Source organism: Peromyscus maniculatus, chromosome 1 (genome assembly GCF_049852395.1).
Source record: "Peromyscus maniculatus bairdii isolate BWxNUB_F1_BW_parent chromosome 1, HU_Pman_BW_mat_3.1, whole genome shotgun sequence".
Classification (NCBI taxonomy): domain Eukaryota; kingdom Metazoa; phylum Chordata; class Mammalia; order Rodentia; family Cricetidae; genus Peromyscus; species Peromyscus maniculatus.
In genome coordinates this window covers 64,707,197-64,728,067 of record NC_134852.1, presented here as the reverse complement: position 1 = coordinate 64,728,067, position 20,871 = coordinate 64,707,197, and positions in this window count along the sequence as shown.

The following is a 20,871-nucleotide window of genomic DNA, read 5'->3' as shown; positions in this document are numbered from 1 at the left end:
TCTCATTTCTTTTGCCATGGCAAATATTCCTACTAATAGTGGCATAGGGGAGGAAAGGGTTACTGTTCATCATTTTGGGATGCTATGTAGACAGGACCTTGAGACAGAAGATCATACCACATCCCCAGTAGAGAGCAGAGATAAGCAAATGCAACCATGCCACCTGCTTCCTTGGTCATGAGCTTTCTTCACTGGTTATACAGTTCTGGGGCCTAGAGAATGATGCCACCCAAAGTGAGATGGGTCAAGTAAAAATCAACACAATTCCCCCACAGACTTGCCCACAACCAATATGATCTAGAAAATTTTTCAATTGAGACTCTTTTTCCAAACAATTATAGGTTGTTTTAAGTTGACATTTAAAGCTAACCATTACAGTACAGTACTAGTACATAAAATTTTGTGTTTATATCGATTATGACAAAATTAACCTCTAAGTGACAATTACTTTTTTCTTCCAAAAGTCTTCCATAAAGGAGACATTGTGCCTTTGTAGATATATTTCTTTCTATCAGATAAACTGCCTTAGTCAGAAATTTATTTACCATGACAGAAAACTAAGAAGAATATTTTAAAGAGGAGGTAGCTTTATTTTAGTTCAGTATTTAGGGAATGTCAGTCTAAGGAATGGTTCTGTGTTTTAGGCACTACATTATGTGATACATTGTGGCAGAGCTATGTTTTAGGATAAGCTACTCATCTCATGTCAACCAGAAAGATGAGAGAGAGGGGGAGAGATGGGGGGAGAGACAAACAGAGACAGAAACAGAGAAACAGAGAGACAGACAAACACACATACAGAGAGAGAGAGAGGGAGAGATAGAGAGAGAGATAGAGATATAGAGAGAGGGAAAGGGAGAGGGAGAGAGAGAGAAGAGAGAGAGAGAGAGAGAGAGAGAGAAGAGAGAAGAGAGAAGAGAGAAGAGAGAAGAGAGAAGAGAGAAGAGAGAAGAGAGAAGAGAGAAGAGAGAAGAGAGAGAAGAGAGAAGAGAGAGAGAGACCTGCAGGACAAATTCCCAGTGACCCACTTCCTCCAACCAGCACAACTTATAAGGTTGCAACACCAGCTATCAACCAACTGTTTCACGCCTGAGCCTGTTATATAAACCTCATATTCAAACTGTAATAAACTTCTTGGAAAAACTTATGACCACACAATGGGTGGTAAAGAAACTGCTAAAATTTTTGTAAGCTCAAAAAGGAAAATTCACTTTGGTGTCAAATTAAAGAGATTTAAGACTCTCACTAGAGGCCATAGTAACTAGGGAAACAAAAATTATATCCACCCAATGCAATTTGTTTATTATTATTAATTCACTGGTTGCCTGTTCATTTAGGCAATAACATGGCAAATGTTTCATTTCTGCTTAAAGTATTGTTTTAAGGAATTCTCTTTGTCAAATGTTACTCTGACTATATCTGAGTAAAAAAATAATTCAAGTCAATTTTTAGATCTAGTAATGAAAATGAATATCACCAGTTCTCTTAAAATGTTAAATAAATAACCATCTACTATGCCCTGTATTTTCTTTTGCAGTTGTCATGGTTTTATGAATCACACATGATAATGGTGTCGGTGACAGAACTCAGAGTGTCAGCTTCTAATACTGATGTTTATATAAGATTACTTGTCCCAGTGAGAAAACATTAAATGTGGAGAAAGAATACTTATTTTTGTTTTCCTCAGACACACACCTACTACTTGCCTCTCTGATCATTCTTGGGGAATATTCCTTCCAGACTCCCATTTCTTGTGCCGAATGTGTTCTTCATTTTGAAGGATAATGTGAGTTTTGAGACTGTTTCCAGAGAAGACTAAAAAGTTACAAAAGGTTCTGTACAGGTGTAATGAACCATCCTCTGGGCATAAGAGACTCCATTGTCAACAGAACAGCTGTGACTACTTCAAGATACCCCTGTGGTTGGGCTTGTTGACTGTGGAAGTTCCCTCATAGGGCAATAGTTGGGCAAGGTCATTGGGCTCTCCCCCTGATATTCTTCCTTCTGCACCTCCTGGTCATTTGTCATTCTGCCCTGATTGCATGTGGCCTCATGATCTTGGGAAGTTGCCAGACAATAAAGATTAGAAGAGTTAACAGGAAGGGTCTCCATCTATATAGCTATGGGGAGGTCATCTTCCTTGCTGAGGGTAAGACTTTTTATTGTTATTGCTGCTTTGGCGTTACTATATTCCTGTACATAATTCTTTGCCCATGATCTGCAAGTAAACCAAATAAACTCATTGTCTCCCCAGGTTGGACTTTGCTACAATTATACTTGGGTTTGTTGCTGGAGCCCTATGAGCAGTGGCTTGCTTATGTCTCCCTAGAGATCAAGGTCCTTAAACAACTGGACACTGGGGCTCTCTTTTTGTCTTTTTAAATAGTTATATATAGAGCCAGATATTAGTTTCTTATTTCTGAATCTCCTTCTTTATATCTGAAATTGATAGTCCACAGGGGTTTCTCCCTGACATTTTATATGTATTTAAAGTACAGTGTTCTATTGAGTTGCCATGGCTAGAGAAAATGCTTGCTATTAACTTGTTTATTTTGTAACTCAGAACTTTAGCTGTACCCAGGTAGAAATCTGGGTATTATATGAGGAATAAATTTCTCAGCAATATGATCCACACTTCAGCTAGAAAGAAATAAAACATATTTTAAGAGAGAATTGCCCTGACTTTAAGGGATTAATCTTAGCACATAAAAATAAGTCAGTCATTTGAATTATGGGGAAACATTTCAAGGCCAATTTCTACTGGAGAAAGTGGGAGAAAAGGTAAGAGCTGTCAACACTTGGGAAAATCATGTGATAGTGACTTCAGTGACTTTTTTATGGAACTTCAATGTGTGATTGTATTACACCTTGTAATGGGGATCATATTAACTAAAACTTACTGAGACAATAGGAACATAGCAAAAAAAGTTATATATAATCTCAAACACAGCAGAAATTGTGTTAACATCAAATTGTGAGACAATCATCATGCTGGTAAGAGAGAGATCTCATAGTTTCCCTCTTACATTTTCTGGTCCCCAAGTGAAGTATGGAATGCAACACTTTAACATGTTTGGAAGGAAAGCTAACACTATGGACCTCAATTATTTGATGTGTTGGGCTTGTATGCCAGGAAAGCAATATATCGAAGGACTTCTCTTTCAATTTTACCAAGTATTGAGGACTCTTACATCCCCAGCTTTACTCCAGGGGTTGAGGACATAAGTGTAAAGAAAATAAGGCAATCTTTGGCTAATGAAGTCATCTTTGCACATTTAATATTAAGACACAAAGCAATTATGGGGAAATAAAACATGAAGCTTGGCCAGTTGACTAACTCGGTTTGGGTATGGAAAAGATGCCAAGAGTGACCATGTGAGTAGACATGGTAAGAAGGACCACCCCCTGGGCTCTCCACTTCTCTGTGCAGATCAACATGGGATTGGTTCTGAACTGAAAGTGACACCTTGCTAGATTGTGTCCTCTTCACAACTTTACAAACCTAAGGGAGAAACATATTTACTCTGTACTTTAAAGAGGAAAATATTCAAATCATAATATTGGGGAGAACCCATTGTTTTTATGGTTCTAAAAAGTTCACATATGATAATAGTGTTAATACTATATTCTGTGTCTTTGTGTTTGAATGCACTCTTCTGTTATTTGAAATTAAGAAAAATAACAAATGCATGGTAGTTGCCAAGACCACAAAATGTACCATAGAAACTTTGGACTCAGAAGGTTAGACTGGTATCATGTATCATTCTTCTTGAAACAACTGACCCCCTCACTGTGTGGTAGAAGACTTCAGAATCCGTGTTTCCTGTGGTCCCTCCATTGTATTTCTGTTGACAGTGTTTTCTTAGGCTCAGCTTTCCTCACTCTAATCTTCTTCCTCATCTTTAACTCTCACCAATAATGTGCTTTTTTCCAGCCAAGGATTGTACCCCTGCCAATTTATTTCCTGTATTTTTGGGGAGAAATATTTTTTTCTGTGATAACAGAGACATCATACATCTGCGCTTTGAAAGAGCCACAATTCTAATTTTACTTGTGTGTGATTATTTGTTTAAATTAGATTGTAAATTGCACATGGAGAGGAGAAAATATCTTTTGCCTCTGTAGAGTATTCATCTGTGTTTTTATTCTCAAAACAGCATTTAGTCCCATGTCTTTCCAATCAGTTTCTTTGTCTAAATATAGTTCCTTATCATACAGGGAGGTGAAATATATCAGTTAAATAGATTGGATTCATTATAGTCTTTTCTGTTATAATGTTTAGATCATAATTGTCAGCCTGAAATATATCATGCAGTCAGAATTTGCAAAATGACATGGTTTAGAAGTTCTCTGAATGTATACTAGCATCTGCAGACTCCACGAACACTCCTATTTTCCTGCTATTACAAAACCCAGCATATAAAAAACCCTATAATTCAAATCCTCTGAGTAATAAAGTTGACTTATATCTATTTTTTTCAATAATCCCTCTAAAGTTTGTTTTCCTCAGGGGGCACTTTTGCTCAAAATACTTGTACAAAGGCATGAACAGAATCTTGACTTATAATGATATGTGAATTAGGACCACAGGATGGTCAGCCTGCAGAGGGATCAGCTGTGTGGAACAAATATCTCTGGTGTGTGTACCAGCTATGGACAGAGTTAGAGCTCAGAACACCCTAACCCTTACCTCTTGGAGTGACATCCAATTTCCCACTGTAGTCTCATCCTCAGTGTTCTCCTTGGTGGATGCAGAGAAACATATGGAGATTGAATTGCAGATATGAATAATTAAGAAGCAAATATTTGCCCATGATGATCCCTCATCAAGACATGTATGTTACAAAACCTGACCAAAGAGACTTAAAGGAAGCATTCATTTTGCCTTATAGGTACAATGGGGGTGCAGTCCATCACAGTAGGGAAGTCTTGGCTTGAACAGGAAAAAGCTAGTTGGTGACATTGCATCCAGAGTGAGAATGCAGGAGAGATGAATCCTTGTGCTTAGTTTTCTTTGTCTTTTCCATTCATTTCTGTACTTCCGACAATAGGACACTCTTACCAACAGCTAATGTGAGTCTTCTCACCTCAAGCAGCCCAATCTAGAAAAGCCCCTTAGATGTGCCCAGAGGTTCTTCCCCTAGCTGATTCTAGATCCTGTCAAGTTAGCCACGATGACACCATGCCAAGGACGGCTGGCTTTGCAATAGGTGGTAATGAGCCCTGTATGCTGAGGCCCGCCTGAAACAACAGTGATGCAGAGAGTTAGCTAGTCTTGAAAGAACATTTTATCCATTCAGCTTCATCCTTTTCAAGGGGCACTAATCACCAGCATGGCTCCAAACTGGTCACTCAGCCCAGGGAGTGTAAAACATTACTTTATTGTTTATCTTGATTCCAGTTTTTTCTTATGTTGAAGTTGCCTGCCTTTTTCTCAGTCCTTTGAATCTTCCTGTAGTGGGATATAGCTATGAAACAATTCTGAATATTATCCTGGGGTCTGCTTGGACATCCTGTGGAAAAAAATTACTCCATTGGCCAAAAAGAGAGCCTCAGAGCAACAGTATAAAGGGATAGAAGAGCCAGTGCCCAGAGCTCATAGGAAGCCAGAGAATTCAGGAATGTGGTTTCAAATCATTATCTAATTTTAGTTGACTGCAAAACAGAGGCAATAGCCTCATTAAGAATGTGAGTAATACTTGATGATAATTAAAGCTGCACAAAAGGGAAAAAGCTTAGGGCTCCACCAGTGGTCCGACTCTCTAAAACTGGATAATCAGACTTGCTTAAGTGACAGTTCTCGTTGGTGCTTTAACTGGGTTATTGAGTCTTTTAGCTTTGATATAATACATTCAGTGGGTATTATGGTCTGCACATTACCTGACAATATGTTGTAAACTAATAACCAAATTGACTTGATGGTATTATAGATGGATGCTTTGGAGTTCCCATTCAATTTCTCAGAGACCAGGAAGGTGTGCTTTGACACTTTGTCCTCATGAGAAACCAGCTAGATGGAGCCCTCTAGTAGGAAAAACAGAACAACAAAAGAAGAAGAAAAAAAGCACTGTATTGTTAATAAGCTGTTTGGTGTGACAGTCTGTCACAGAAGCCTGTATAGACTACAGTAGTTGTTATGACATATATATTTAACTTAAATCAATTCAGTTTAACTTGACTCAGGGTAGCAGCAAAGTCAATGATCCCAAGTGCTGGGCACATGTTTATGTACAGGAGGAGTTACTAAAATAGAGACTGTGTCTGCATTTGGTCACCTGCCCTTGTTAGAACTGACAATGGGCACTGTAGATATCACATATAGATAAATAACTAGGGATGAATAAGATTAGTTTTTTGCTTTAAAAGGTTGTATTTAAGTATTTATTTCACTTTACAGTGTTTTTGTTGAAGCCCCATTATTTGTTTTTATTCTTTATTGAAAATAGAATTTTTATATAATATATGCTGATTATGGTTTCCCTCCCCAACTCATCTTAGCTTTTCTCCAATTCTCCACCCACCTAAATCCACACCCTTTCTTGCTCCCTCTAATTGGGAAATTAGCAAGCATCTAAGAGAAAAAGACAGAGAGAGAGAGAGAGAGAGAGAGAGAGAGAGAGAGAGAGAGAGAGAGAGAGGAAAAACATGAATAGGACAAAACAAACGAACAGAAGAAAAAAGAGCCAAAGAAAAAACACATGAAACACATATAGATGCAGAAATACTCACATTTTCACACACATTAATCCTACAAAAACACAAAACCAGAAACTATAATCTAAAACAGAAAAAAAATGCACCCATAAAAAAAGCACTATGAGACAAAAAAATAAAGTTAAAAAAAAACCCTCCAAAATACCACTGAGTTGTTTTTTTGTGTTGGCCATCTATTTCTGGGCATGGGACCTACTCTCTCTTTTTTAAAAATATTTATTATGTATACAGTGTTCTGCCCGTATGTATGCCTGCACACCAGAAGAGATCATCAAATCCCATTATAGGTGGTTGGGAGCCACCATGTGGTTTCTAGGAATTGAACTCAGAACCTCTGGAAGAGCAGCCAGGGCTCTTAACCTCTGAACCATCTCTCCAGCCCCTGGGACCTACTCTTAAGTATAGTTTGTATACCCAATGCGACTCCATTGGAGAAAACTATTTTTTCTTTGTGGGTGTTTATCAGTTGGAGATAGATTCTGGATTTGGGATGGGACCCCATCTGGGTTAGACCTGTTCAGAACCTGTGTACACTATCACAGCCTCTGTGAGTTCATATGTGCATCAGTCCTGTCGTGTCTACAAATCTTATTTCCTTAGTGTCCTCCATCCCCTTTGACTCTTCCAATCTTTCCACCTCTTCTTCCTCAGTTTCCTGGGCCCCAAGGAAAGAGATTTGATGGAGACATCATATTTATGAGTAAGTTTTCCAAACTCTCTTACTCTCTGCACATTGTCCAGCTATGGGCTTCTGTATTTGTTCTCATCTACTGCAGGAGGAAGCTTCTCTGATGATGGTTGAACAGGACACTGACCTATGAGTATAGCAGAAAGTCATTAGGAGTTATTTTTTTGCTACACTCCTTTAGTGGAACAGCATTTGGCTTTCCCTAGACCTATGGCCTGTCTAGTCTTAAAGCACAATAATTTAGAGATGTGCTGACGGATGGACATTTATAAATTCATGAATAAAGAGGTATTTGTCTAAAAAAATGTTAGTATTCTCTCTGTTGCCTGAGTAACATCAAGCTTTTATGAAACACATGCAGCTGCACTCAACTTTTTCTGAGTTGGTCTTTTAAATAGAATCTGAGGACTGAATTGAGATATCATTGGATATTCTGTCAAATCTTATAGGACTTATTTCACCGAGATATACTGAACTTAGGATCATAATGTAAAATCTTCATTAGAAAGTGGCGAAAATTTCCCAATCCTTACTTGAACATATTCTATCCTTGAAAGATACTGTACTGATCTATCTTACTATGGAAGATGTTAGATTAGTACACTGACAAAATGATTTTCTTGAAAAATTATCTAAAGATTTTTTTCACTGTAATGAAATATAATTGTCCTTCTATTTCCAGAAACTTTGGGGGATGTTGCTGCTTCCATGAGAAAACCAGTGAGAATTGAACTCAGGAATTATAATCAGCATGATATAGCTCTGGAGTGAAACAGATATGAGCATATATGATGAACACGGCTGCCCCAAGGAAAGAATATTTGTCAGGTCATAATTGCACTTGAATTTGGAAGACAGTCTGAACTGAGTCAATGCTGTTGCTGCCAGGGATGTTTCAGATTGATTTACAGTGAACAAAAATACAAGTAAATATGCATTTATAACTTACCACTGTGATGGCATGACACACTCTTTTACATTAAAACTCTTTGTTGAATCTATAACAACCCAGTTTAACAATGTAAACATTTGGAAAGTCACACATATGTCATTTTTACTCTGTAGCCACATGACTGAGGGAGTCGATATTCTTGTAAACCTATCTTCAGTTTGCACACACATCCTTACCTGTATTCATTTTATTTTAGAAATGTATATATAGATGTGAGAAAAGTTTCTTAAATCGATGCCCATTCGTGTAATTTTCACATGTCAAACCATGCAAATCCACTACAATTATTTTAATTGAATCCCGGTGGGTTTGTAAAATCAATTTCTGTTCTTTCCTCTGTGACCAGCTGCATTAGAAGAAGATATTAAATGAAAAGGATTAAGAATCGACACCACTTCTTTAATCATGGATACTCTGCTTATAGATGTGTTCTTTACAATAAGGGGTCTCCTATGAATTGATGTCAATCAATAGTTGCATATCCAAAGCTGATCTAAGCCTTGGATTAATAAAATTAAGTCATTTCAGAACAATGGTATGTGAAGAGGTATAATTTATGAGTTAACCTTTTCCCCATGGTTTTTGTTCATTTATTTCACAATTGAAATTCATTTCATATTTATAGATAGGCAACCATTTCTGGTGGACCACTTACTCATTTTCCTTGGGGAACATTCTGAAGCTGAATTAGCCTTTTGCTATAATTTGATATTTCTGTTGTACATTCTAAAATCATTCTTAAGAAATGTAATCAAAAATATGAAAGTCCCAGTGAAATCAGTATCTGCTAATTTTAAGTTTCTTTGTTCAAGGGTTGTTTTAAAATTATATGTCGCCCTTTTATTTTTAAAGTCATTTTCTGTCTCTTGGCATGAGACATTATTTATTAAGGATAATGCTATTACTGGCATTTGACAGTTAATATGTAGAGGGTTATAAATAATCTATTGATTACTATAACCCCCATGAAGGTATGTTTCTTGAAAACCTTATCCATATTAAAATGAAGTAATGTCTCTCAGAATTTTTTTCTAAAGTTTGTCTCCTCAAGACATCATATTCTACAACTACCGAAAAGTTTTTCTCAAGACATGACAACATGGACTTGGGGAAGTCGAGACTCCACCATGTGTGAATCATGAGCCCAGACCAAGGGGTAAGACTGGGAAGAGCACTAAGAGGTGTCAGGTTTCACTTAACTAACTTAACTTAACTTAACACCCTTCAGTTCCTAACTCTGACTGTGGTTTAATTGAGCATCCAAAATCAATACCTGGGAAAACTAAACAGTAATTTTACACATTGAATGACTTAAGATGTATAGTTTTAGACATTTATTTCGAACTAAGTGAGGTCTTAAAAATAAAACTCTGTGGATGACATCAGCAAGTCACACAGAGGAAGAATCAAGCTAGCTTGTGTGCTCCACCTCACCCTGACACACCCTACACCATCTAATGACACAGCAAGGTGCTCCCTTCAGGTTGACAAGTACTGGCACAATGTGATTGAATTCATTGGTCTCAGAAATATGCCAGATACATTACTGGGTTTTATAAATTGCCCGGTCTCTAGGAATAAGACAGAATTAAGACAGGTAAATTATGAGATTTCAGTAACAACTACTACAGAGATGAAGACTGATAAAATTAAACACAATGAACCTATAGCAAGGCCAATAAAATTTATTATATTTTATGACCTTCCCAACTAACTGCATGGGAACATAATGCTATCAGTTATTCTATTTTATAAACTTTCTACCTGGAACTCTTTATTTACCTTATGGTACCATTTATCCTGCAGTTCTTAATGTTTGATATAGTAAACTTACCTCTTTTATAGGTGTTACAAGAAAGTATCACTTTATTGTCTATTGATGATCTCATTATTTCTCAACATCTGGAGGTCTCCTTTCCCCTTCTTCACGACAATTGTTCCAATTCTATTTATGCATAGCGCCTTACCACTTTAGCAGAATTTGTTCCCACAGTCCTCTTATATCTTTCATTGGCCATTTGAATTTGACCCATAGTAAATTTTTAAATTATCATGTATAATGGCCAGACATTGTGCAAGTGTGTATGCATGTTTGCTTGTGTGTGTGTATGTGTGTGTGTGTGTGTGTGTGTGTGTGTGTGTGTGTGTGTGTGTGTATTCCATCCCATTCAGGAAATTTGATACTAATTTCCAGGGAGAAGTGAGTAGATTTAAGATGTGCAAGGAAGTCCTGATCCCCTCTAAGGAATGTTGCTCATGACCATGACACTCTTGTGATTAACATGTGACATTTCCCTTGCACCTCCTTGTACATGTGTGCAGGTTACTGGCCTTTTGTGCCATCTCTTCTCATCTCATTCAGTTACCAGCAAGACCAGCACAGCCTGTGTTCACCATCTTTATTGAGTTAATACAGAATTTCAGTCCCCTGCCTCCCAGCTCTGTCTACAAGTCAGATTCACTAGGCCTTCAGAAGTACTCTGGTCAGTGGGAAACCAAGGGCTACCGCCATTGCTGCCTCAGATTCTATGCATGTATCCCAAGAGAAAATCCTGTCCAAATCACCATGACATTTATGATTATACCTGCTATTTATGTTTCATTTTATTCATGTTCAGTATAAAAGATCCATCTCATTTTAGGAAAAGAAGTAGACTCATTAAATTCATTGCAGAATGAAAGGTAGAAGGCCCAGTAATGAATGTATCTCCATGGTGATTTTTGCAATTTATCTTAATCTAGTTAAACCAAGTTCCCTATGCAAGCTAAAGGAAGTGAAATACAGCTAAGGACCTTGCAGCACTTTATGGAAGGATCAGACTTGAGGTCAGCAGCTATAGAAAATGTCTGTGTGTAGATAAGACCTGTCTTCTGGTTAGCTAAGGAATTTCAAGAATGAACCAAGGAAACAGTCACTCTTCATTCCTTGTGTATGTCCCCCAACGCACAGTGGTGGGGACAGGCTGAGAATCTGTAGAACTTATGCTTAACTAGTGCATAATTGGAGGTACCAGAAGTCTCAGATTTGTTTTGTTTTGCTTTTTAAAATACATCATTTGGAATTCTTTAATTAGACTTCAGTCTCACTGCTGGGGAAGATTTCTGAAGGCTCTTGTCTTCATTTTCAGGATTCCATGTCTCTTTTCCTACACAGTTGTCTGGTTTGTGTAATGAAGAACAAGTTTCTGAGGTGAGGCTGCTTTTGCCAATACTAATCTTCAAATCTAAGACCTTTTTGAAAACAGTGGACTTGGCCAGTATCTGTATTGTTTGATAGTACACAGCAAATACAATGTCTTGAAAACCCAGGTTTCATAAATCACGTGGTTTTCTCCACTCAGAAAAACACATATTCACAAATCCAACTGAGACTTTGACAAAGGCAGTTCAAGGCATTGTTCTTGAGGTTCTCAGAAAAGATAACAAGTTGTATATTTATGAATCTCAGATGGAGTCATTTCCATGTGTGGTACCTGCATCAATCTAAAGTGGTATAGGACATTATGAGGTTGTGTTCTTTTCATACAATGTATTAGAGTCATTTTTCATGATTGCATTCTGCATTCTATTTTAATTTACATGTCATTCATCAATTTTGACATGAACAAGAAGATAATTTTCTAAGTCACTAAAGATCTGACACATTTTCAATTATCAGTTATCTTAGTAATTGATTTTCTGCTTTGTTGTAGATAATCAGAATTTCATAGGCATTTTCAATAGGTTGCATATCTTGTCTGTTGTTAATAGGGAGGACAGGTATCATTTTGATATCTTTATTTCCTTCCTTTGAATGCTTTCAGTACAAGAATTTCTAGAAAAATGGGGCTGGAGAGATCACCCAGTTATTGAGTGCTTAATTTACCATCATGAAGACCAGAGTTTAGATCCTAGCACCTGGGAAATAAGCAAACGGTGTAACTCCAGCACTAATGGACAATGAGATGAGAACATCTGAGGCTTGATCACTTTCAACTAACTAAGAAAATACAGCCCAAGATTCATAGAGAGACCCTGCTTGGGAGAAGCAAGTGGAGTGTGGTAGAAGAAAACACCAGAAGCCTGCTTCTGGCTTCCACCTGCACACACAGGCGTAGAAAACACATGAACACATACATAAACATAAATAAATATGTAAATGATTCTTTAAAAGAGAATTACTAAAACAGTATGAGTAACAATTAAGTTTTGAGGAAACTCCACATTATTTTATACTTACTAGTTAATATTCACACCAACAGTTTAAAATACTTCTCTCTCAAGACTCTTTAGCTGCCCAAAAATATAGTTGTTTTTTTTTTTTTTTTTTAACTTTTGATTGGATTAGTGGCAGTCATTTTGCTGGAAGCATGGTGTCACTCATTGTAAGTTTTGTTTATCTTTCTTTTTTGGTTAAGGAAACTGAATATGTAAATTTTGGTGTCATGTGTTTCCTGTATAAAAAAGGTCTGTGCAAGTCATTTGTTTTCTAAATGGATTTTTATGTTAATTGATTATCTCAGTTTTTAAAACTGCTTCATATTAACTCTTAATCAGGTTTGTAAATTGCAAATATTTCCTTCCGTTTTGTAGGCTGTCTCCTGTGCCTCTTACTGTCTTGAGCTGTTTTTACTTAATTATAATTCTATTTGTCAAGAATTTTCATTTCTTCCCTAAATTTGCAGTTTTTATTACATATCTTTCTTTTCATACAAATATGGATCATTCAAATGGGGGAGGTTTTCTTCAGTGAAAAAAAAAGTTACAGCTAAAAGGATTAAGTTTGTTCTTTGAGTGTAGCATGTTGTAGCTTAGCCATCAAGACGGGACTGTGCACTTCAACATATCTGGAGAGTGGTTCTTTTAAAGATATTTTTGAGTTTTAATTGTGTGTATATGTGTAGGTATATATGTATGTGAGTGTAGGTACCCTCAGGGTTCAGAAGAAGATATCACATCCTGTAGAGCTGTTGTTTCAGGCAGCTCTGAGCTACTCAATGTGGGTTTGGAGAACCAGGTCACCTGGAAGAGTATCAAAGCTGTTAACCATTGATCCATCCTCAAGCTCCACAACAGTGGGTTGTGAACATTTGAGAACAAAGAAATGATAAACTGAGATGAAAGACATAATAAATAATCCAATTTTTCTCTTTATATGACTTATACATGTATATGAGCCTCATACTGCATTCCACAAATATTTGTACTGTGTATCAATTAAAATAAGATTCATTTAAGGAGAAATGCATAATGGATTACCACGTAAATTCATGACTACACCTTCTGTTCTTCCAGGGTGTTGCAATAACTTATAGTTCATTTTTGATGTTAACATTAAAACATGTTTAGACATATTTGAATTCATGAGAAAATTTGATCTCAGAGAGAAATTTTAAGTTTTAAAACTTTAAAATTCCAATTTTAAGTTTTGTTTTGTAGATTGCATGTTCATACTTTTACTCAGGCTTGGGAATTTTTTCTCAAAGAATTTAGTCATATTATAACATATAATAAAGGCATTGATTTGTTTTTCTTGTGTTAACACTTATATAATCTAGTATTGCTACATTCATTATTAAAATCATAAAATTTCAATGCAAGCTGGGGCTTGGAATTTCATCCTCTCACGTGCCTGCACCTTGATAAGGAAGATGAAAGCATCCCTTGACTTGGAGGTCTTGAAAGGGAGGCTCTGCCTTTATCTCTTTCCCTCAGCTGAGCTGAAGTTTGTTATTTCTGGGGATATGGTTCTAGAGCCTTTTAGGATCCATCTTTTGCCTTCACCCTCCTGTGGTCTATGAATCACTCTCCTGTGGTCTATGAATAGTACCATTCACAGAAAATCCAGAAATCTTCCCTGCCTTGGGTGTGAATGGGCAAGATGTCCACTCTTCATTTTGTCCCTCAGTCCTGCCATTTCTATGCTTCAATTACAGCAGCAAACATTTTGATCTTTATCTGCCCCCACCCCTCTCAAGTTGTCATTCCTCAAAATTCCCACAAAATTCTTCTAAGATTCACAAAATTCATCATACTTACTTGTTATTGCATGTCTAACATTCACTTTCGAAGGTCTTTGTCTTTGTAGCATTTTATAATAAACCAGAGTGGCAGGAAGTATGGCTGTTAAGGGGCTTTAAAGGAGACAGACATAAAGGGGTGAAGTAGGCCACTTGTCCACAAGGGTGATAGATAGCAGAGCAGAGGTCAAAGTCTAGATCTGGCAATATAAAGCCATGCTGTAGGAATCTGAAGACTCCTAAAGTGCATTCGGGTAATTGAACTGAAGAGATGGCACATTAACCCTGGGAAATGAACAGGCAGCCTTAATTCTGCAGGTGGCAAATGTCAAGACTTTGACATTTTTGCCACTACTGAGATCTCTTGCCTTGAGGGACCCACAGGCTCTGCATCTCTCTAGACCAAGGACACTCATGCAAATGACCCACTTAAAATGAAGCAGGAAACTTCCGCCCACGTGTTCACAGGAAATTTAAGTAGCAATGTGTGCATAATCAGAGCTCTGGCTGTCTGAGCAGCTAAGAGTCCTTCACAGCTGTAATGAGTTTTTAATATTCTTCCTCCTTTGTTGTTTGCCTGGCTTGTTCCCTATTAGCAGCTTTTAGCCAACATTATAGAGGCCTGGAAATGGCAGGGAAAAACTCCCATCCATTCTGGTAAAAGTGCTCCCAGAATGAGTTCAAGGGCACTGTCATTATGCTCCCATGGTGCTCTACCTACCATAGTAATCAAAAGCGTTCTCACGCCTATTTCCAGGAGAGAAATTAGGCCTAAGTGAAACACTGGTGGAATTTGGTTTTATCTTGAATTCCTGAAACAAAAAGGTTTAGTAATGATTTTCTCTTTAGTAAAGATAATGTTAATCAATGCATAAATCAAAGAAGGTCATAGGAAAATTAATTTTCTATAGATAGCAGGAAGTGTGTACAGAGATAAAAGTTATTAGGATTGAATAACTGGACAAAGCCACATCTGTTTCATTTTGCCTTGAACCTGTGTTATTCATTGCTTAAGGCTTACAGATGTGCATTCATCAGGGCAGCTGTGCAGAGCATCTGCTAAGTAAATAAGTCAGAGTACAATATCTAAAAGCGAGTTAAAGCTGGACTCAGTTGTAAGGAAATTATTTCTAAGTACTGCTGTTGTCAGGGAATGTGTGGTAGTTTGAACAAGAAACATCACCCATAGCATCAGACATATGGACATGTAATCCTCAGTTTGTGGTACAGCTGTTGGAGGTTTAGGTGGTATAGGTTTGCTGGAGGAAGAATGTCAGTGGAAATGGGCTTTGATATTAGAAACCTGGCCTCCCTCCAAATTCACTCTCTCTGCTACATATTTGCAGTCCAAGATGTGAGATTTCAGCTTCCAGTTCCTGATGCCATGCCTGCGGTTTGCTGTCATACTTTCCCTGCAAGGAAGGACTCACCCTCTGGAACCATAAGCCAAAATAAACTCTTTCTTTTATACATTTTTTGTGTGTATGGTATTTTATCATACAAAAGAAAAGTGACAAGTACAGAGGGAGGTGGGAATCAGTCTTCACATTGGCAGAGACACAATATAGGCAGACAGGAATGGACCAGATTGTAAAGTGTGGCATAAAGGCTCATCTGGAATTTATGAAATGAGCTAAAACCCTAAAGGTCAGGATAAATCGGTCATTTGTACCTTAGACAGAACAGAACCTTGGGCACAGTATGTCATTTTCATGTCTTCCTTCCCACTCATTTACTCCCACCCACATTTGACCCTCTACTCATCACCATTGCTGTGTTTTTCATCCTTCCTCTTCATCATTGCCATGTGCCTATCATAGCTGGGCTAGACCCTGCCCAGTACCAGCAGGATTCCTGTCCCATGGGGGCTTGGGGAGCTTAAAGCATGTAGCTCCATGCTTTCTTTTATAAAACCTTTAAAAATAATAACATTTTCTCTGGTGAGTATGAAAAGAATTAAGAGGCATTTGAATTGGGAATGAGACTTCATTATAAGTAGTTGATTAAAAGAAATGAGCCACTGTAGAATAATGGAGACTTCCTTGAATCATAATCAGTGTCCTCCATTACATAAGCTTTATGAAACTCAGTTGTTCCCTCAGCTCCCCAGTACACACTGAATGAGGTTGGAAGTACGTTCTATTTCAGAGACAGTGAAGGGCTTCACCCCAACTACCACTTTGACTTTGACCTTAGGAAACCGAATACTCCAGGCATCATGCGTAATAGTTTGGACTTGTTTTGATCTACCAGGACTGTGACAATTACATAGCAGCACTGCACCTTAACGTGAGGCTGTGCTGCAGGTTGAAAACCGTGAAGCTGGTTCTCCATGTGGCTGCACCATTCTTCTGATAATGTCTGAGGATCTGGATTGCTGGGTGTCCTCAGCAGGGCTTGGTGGAGTTTCAGTCAGTCTTTTTATGTCTGTTGGTTTGTTTGAAAATACTTTTCTTTGTAAGAAGGAGACAGACAAGACCCTATTGTTGAGGTTCCTGGTGTTTTTTTTTTCTTTCTGACAAGATATTAATTAATCCTCTCCTCCACTCCCACTTAGTCTTGGTCTCTAAGAAATAAACAGTTTCTACTAGGGACATTGGAACAGAGCCAAATTCAGTGATGACATTTTGGACAGAGCAACAAAAGGTAACAAGATATCAAGTCTGAGGAAAGACTCATGCTCCAGGCCTTCAGCAGTGGGGTGGACAGGAAGAAATGGGACCATGGAAGGAGTGGACAGCAGCCACAGGGAAAGTGTAACAGACAGGAGCACCTCCTGCAAGCTCATGAGGAACCCAACAGTGACTGTGGGAACAAGAATCCCCAGGGTGAAGCAAGAGGAAAGGATTAAGTTCTGACAATAATGTACTATGTTTACAAAAATGTGAACTTCAAGTTAATGAATCCACTTTATCAAAAATCAATTCACTTGAGAGTGATTCATTGAAATGGTAATTCAGGTACCAACACTATAGTCTGACAACTAAAACATGAACAAAAGACTTCTAAAAACACACAGAATTATCTTCCTATTTTTGAAAATAAAATAAATACATTAAAATATTCCTCATCGCCTCTAACGAAATGTTGAACACAGAAGGAAGTGTTTTGCATCAGAACAGTTTGAGCACATTGGGGAAGTGTTGGGGGAGCCCAAGAATCTAGATAATTGCAAGAAAGACTTATGCTTGTGCGTGTTTGAAGCTGCTTGGGCGACAGCACTTGTAAAGGCTGGGGCCTATTGTGATCTGAGTTCTTGCTAGGCAGCCGTATGTAGCTGATCTGAACATAAGATCCTGGAAGAGATTCTTGCCTAGATTATCTGACAGTGACACATTACATACTGGACTGATCTCCCAGCAGCTGTGTGTATGTTCTCAAGTTTGTGTGTTTCTGTGCATGTGTGTATCATGTGTCTATGTGTGTATATATATTTCTGTATGCTTCTATGTACATGTGTATCTATGTGTGTATATACATATAATAATATACACCTGTAGAAGTCAGAAGAGCATGCTGTATCCCCTGGAGTTCATTGGTGTTGCGACCCTAACTTTGCTTCTCTGGAAAATCAGCATGTGCTCTTAAATGCTGAGCCACCTCTCTAAACCAAAATTTTTAAATTTGAGTGTTTGGTGAATTTTGTGCACAAAGCTAAACCGATATAAACAAGTTATTAATTTATATACCATATCCATCATCCCAGAGTGATTCCTTGAGTTCCTGCCCTTCTCCAGACAGCCTGTGTTCTGATATCCACTCCATGCTAGCTCTAATTATTTCAAAGCTTCCTTTTGAATATGCAGTTTATGAATGAAAGCTAGGCAGGTACATCTAATAATCTAGGGATGAGCCTGAATAATGGTTAACACATTTTAGATAAGAAATTGTAAAATATCGAGTTAGAAGAGAGAAAAAAGGCAAAAATGTAAATAAGTTAAATTATAGGATCCTCTTCTCTCTAGAAAACAAGTATGTGGTATCTTAGAATTAAAGGACAGCTAATTTAGTCTTCAGTTATTAACTGTTGCATAGATTGTCTACAGGGGCTCCAAACTATTGACATATCTCTGCTGCACATTAAGTCAATGAGAATGGTATTAGAAGAGAGGAAAATAATGCCCAGCTTAGCAACTTAGGGTGAGGAGAAGATAGAAGCTCAAGAAGACAAAAGACAACTCTTTTTTTCTAAGAATTCATCAACTATGGGAGCTGTAGAGGTGGCTCAGTGGTGAAGAACTTTTTCGTCTTACAGAGGAGCTGAATTCAGTTCCCAGAACCCATGTCAAATAATTCTCAAAAGCCTGCTACTCTAGCTCTGTGGGATTTGATGTCTTCTTTTGACCTCACTGGACATCTACACTTACATGCACATAGACACATGGAGAAGTACACCTAATTACATACATTTTTAAAACAAGAACTAACTAAATCAGTGGTTTTGTGGAAAGAATCTTTGTAAATTGCCAAGAACAGTTTCCAGCTATCTTCTGCATAAGGTTAATATTTTTAAGACAATGCCAGACTGTATAAATGGTTGGTGTGGTTGGTGTCTCAACAGTGTGTGAATTAGTTTTACACTCAGACTTCAATGGGCCCCTTTCATTTTGACTTTATATTGTATATACAGGTTGTATTTAGGTGTCCACACCTGCCCTCTGTTTTACAAATGTCTGCATTCACCTAGACATCATAAAAGATAACCTCAACACCTTTAAAAAAATACACTGAGTCTGCAAAGTCTTCTGTCTGGTCCTTTTTCCAGTGTCTTCCCAGTACGCACTAAAGGAATTCTCATCAAATAAGCTTTACAGAGGCAGATGGATGTGTGGTAAATTGCTGTAAGTCACAACTTGACTAGTTGGTCAGTAAACTTGAAATTCTATTTGTAATACTGTTGTATTCGAGGAAAGCTGAAATCCCACACAGCTGACACACAAATACTTAAGAAGAATTTATTAAGGGCTCTTCCATGAGTTCGCGCATTTTCAAATACCCAGTCTGGAGGTTTATTACCTTAAATCAAGCCATGAAAAGAGATCCTGACAACTTGCTACAAGTTATCCTAGTTTGTTTCCTGTTTCTGCAATAACATACTGACAAGAAACTTGGGGAAGAAATGATGTATTGACCTTTTTGAGGGAAGCCAGGGCAGAAGCTTAAGCAAAAAGCTGGAGGCAGAAGCTGAAGGGGGGCCATTGAGAAATGCTGCATAAGGCCTTGCTCCCCACCCCCACTGGTTTACTCAACTAGTTGTTTTTTTTGTTTTTTTTTTTTTTTAAGATTTATTTATTATGTACACATATGCCTGCATGCTTGAAGAGGGCACTAAATCTCATTACAGATGGTTGTGAGCCACCATGTCGTTGCTGAGAATTGAACTCAGGACCTCTGGAAGAGTAGACAGTGCTCTTAACCTCTGAGCCACCACTCCAGCCCTCAACTAGCTTTCTTATACATCCCAGACCCATCTGTTGTGGAATATTACTTGAATATGTGTTACATTTATGCTGTGGAACATTTGTTTAATTATGCAAGGATGTATTGCATTCTTTTATTTTACATTTGTTTAACTCTGTAAAGTTGTGGTGCTTTGCCTGTTTAAAACACCTGATTGGTCTAATAAAGAACTGAATTGCCAATGGCTAGGCAGGAGAGGGATAGGTGGGGTTGGCATGTAGAGAGAAAAAATAGGCAAAGAAATCTAGGGAAGAGAGAGGAGCAAGAAAATGAGGAGAGTAGGATGGTGGGGACCATCCACACAGCTACACAGCCAGCCATGGAATAAGAAGGAGAGAAAGATATAAAGAATTAAGGTAAAAAGCCCAGAAGTGACATGTAGTTAAAGAGAAACAGGATAATTTAAGTTAGTAAAGTTGGCTAGAAACAAGCCAAGCTAAGGCCAGGCATTCATAAGTAAGAATAAGTCTGCATATATTTGTTTGGGAACTAGGACATGGGCCTCCAAAGAGTTAAAACAAAACAACAACAACAACAAAAATAACAACAACTACACCCATCTGCCTAGGGATAGTGCCCATGACAGTGGGCTAGCCTGCTTATATCAATCAGCAAATGAGAAAATGCCCCATGGATGTAGCCATAGGATAATGTGATAGAGGACAAATTTTCTTTTCTTTTCCTTTTTCCTTCTTCCTTCCTTCCTTCCTTCCTTCCTTCCTTCCTTCCTTCCTTCCTTCCTTCCTTTCTTTCTTCCTTCCTTCCTTCCTTCCTTCTTTCCTTCCTTACTTCCTTTCTCTCTTTCTTTTTTTCTGAGACAGGGTTTCTTTGAGTAGCCTTGGCAGTCCTGGAACTCTTTATGTAAACCATGCCATGCATAAATTTTGAGATCTACCTGCCTCTGCCTCCTCAGTGCTTGAATTAATGGCTTATATCACCATTGCTATGTAACAGAGACAGTTTTTAAGTTGAGGTTCCCTCCTACCAAGTGACTATAGGTTTACACTGAGGTGGCAGCTGAAGCTAACTATGATGTATATCTTCAACTCATGTGAGTC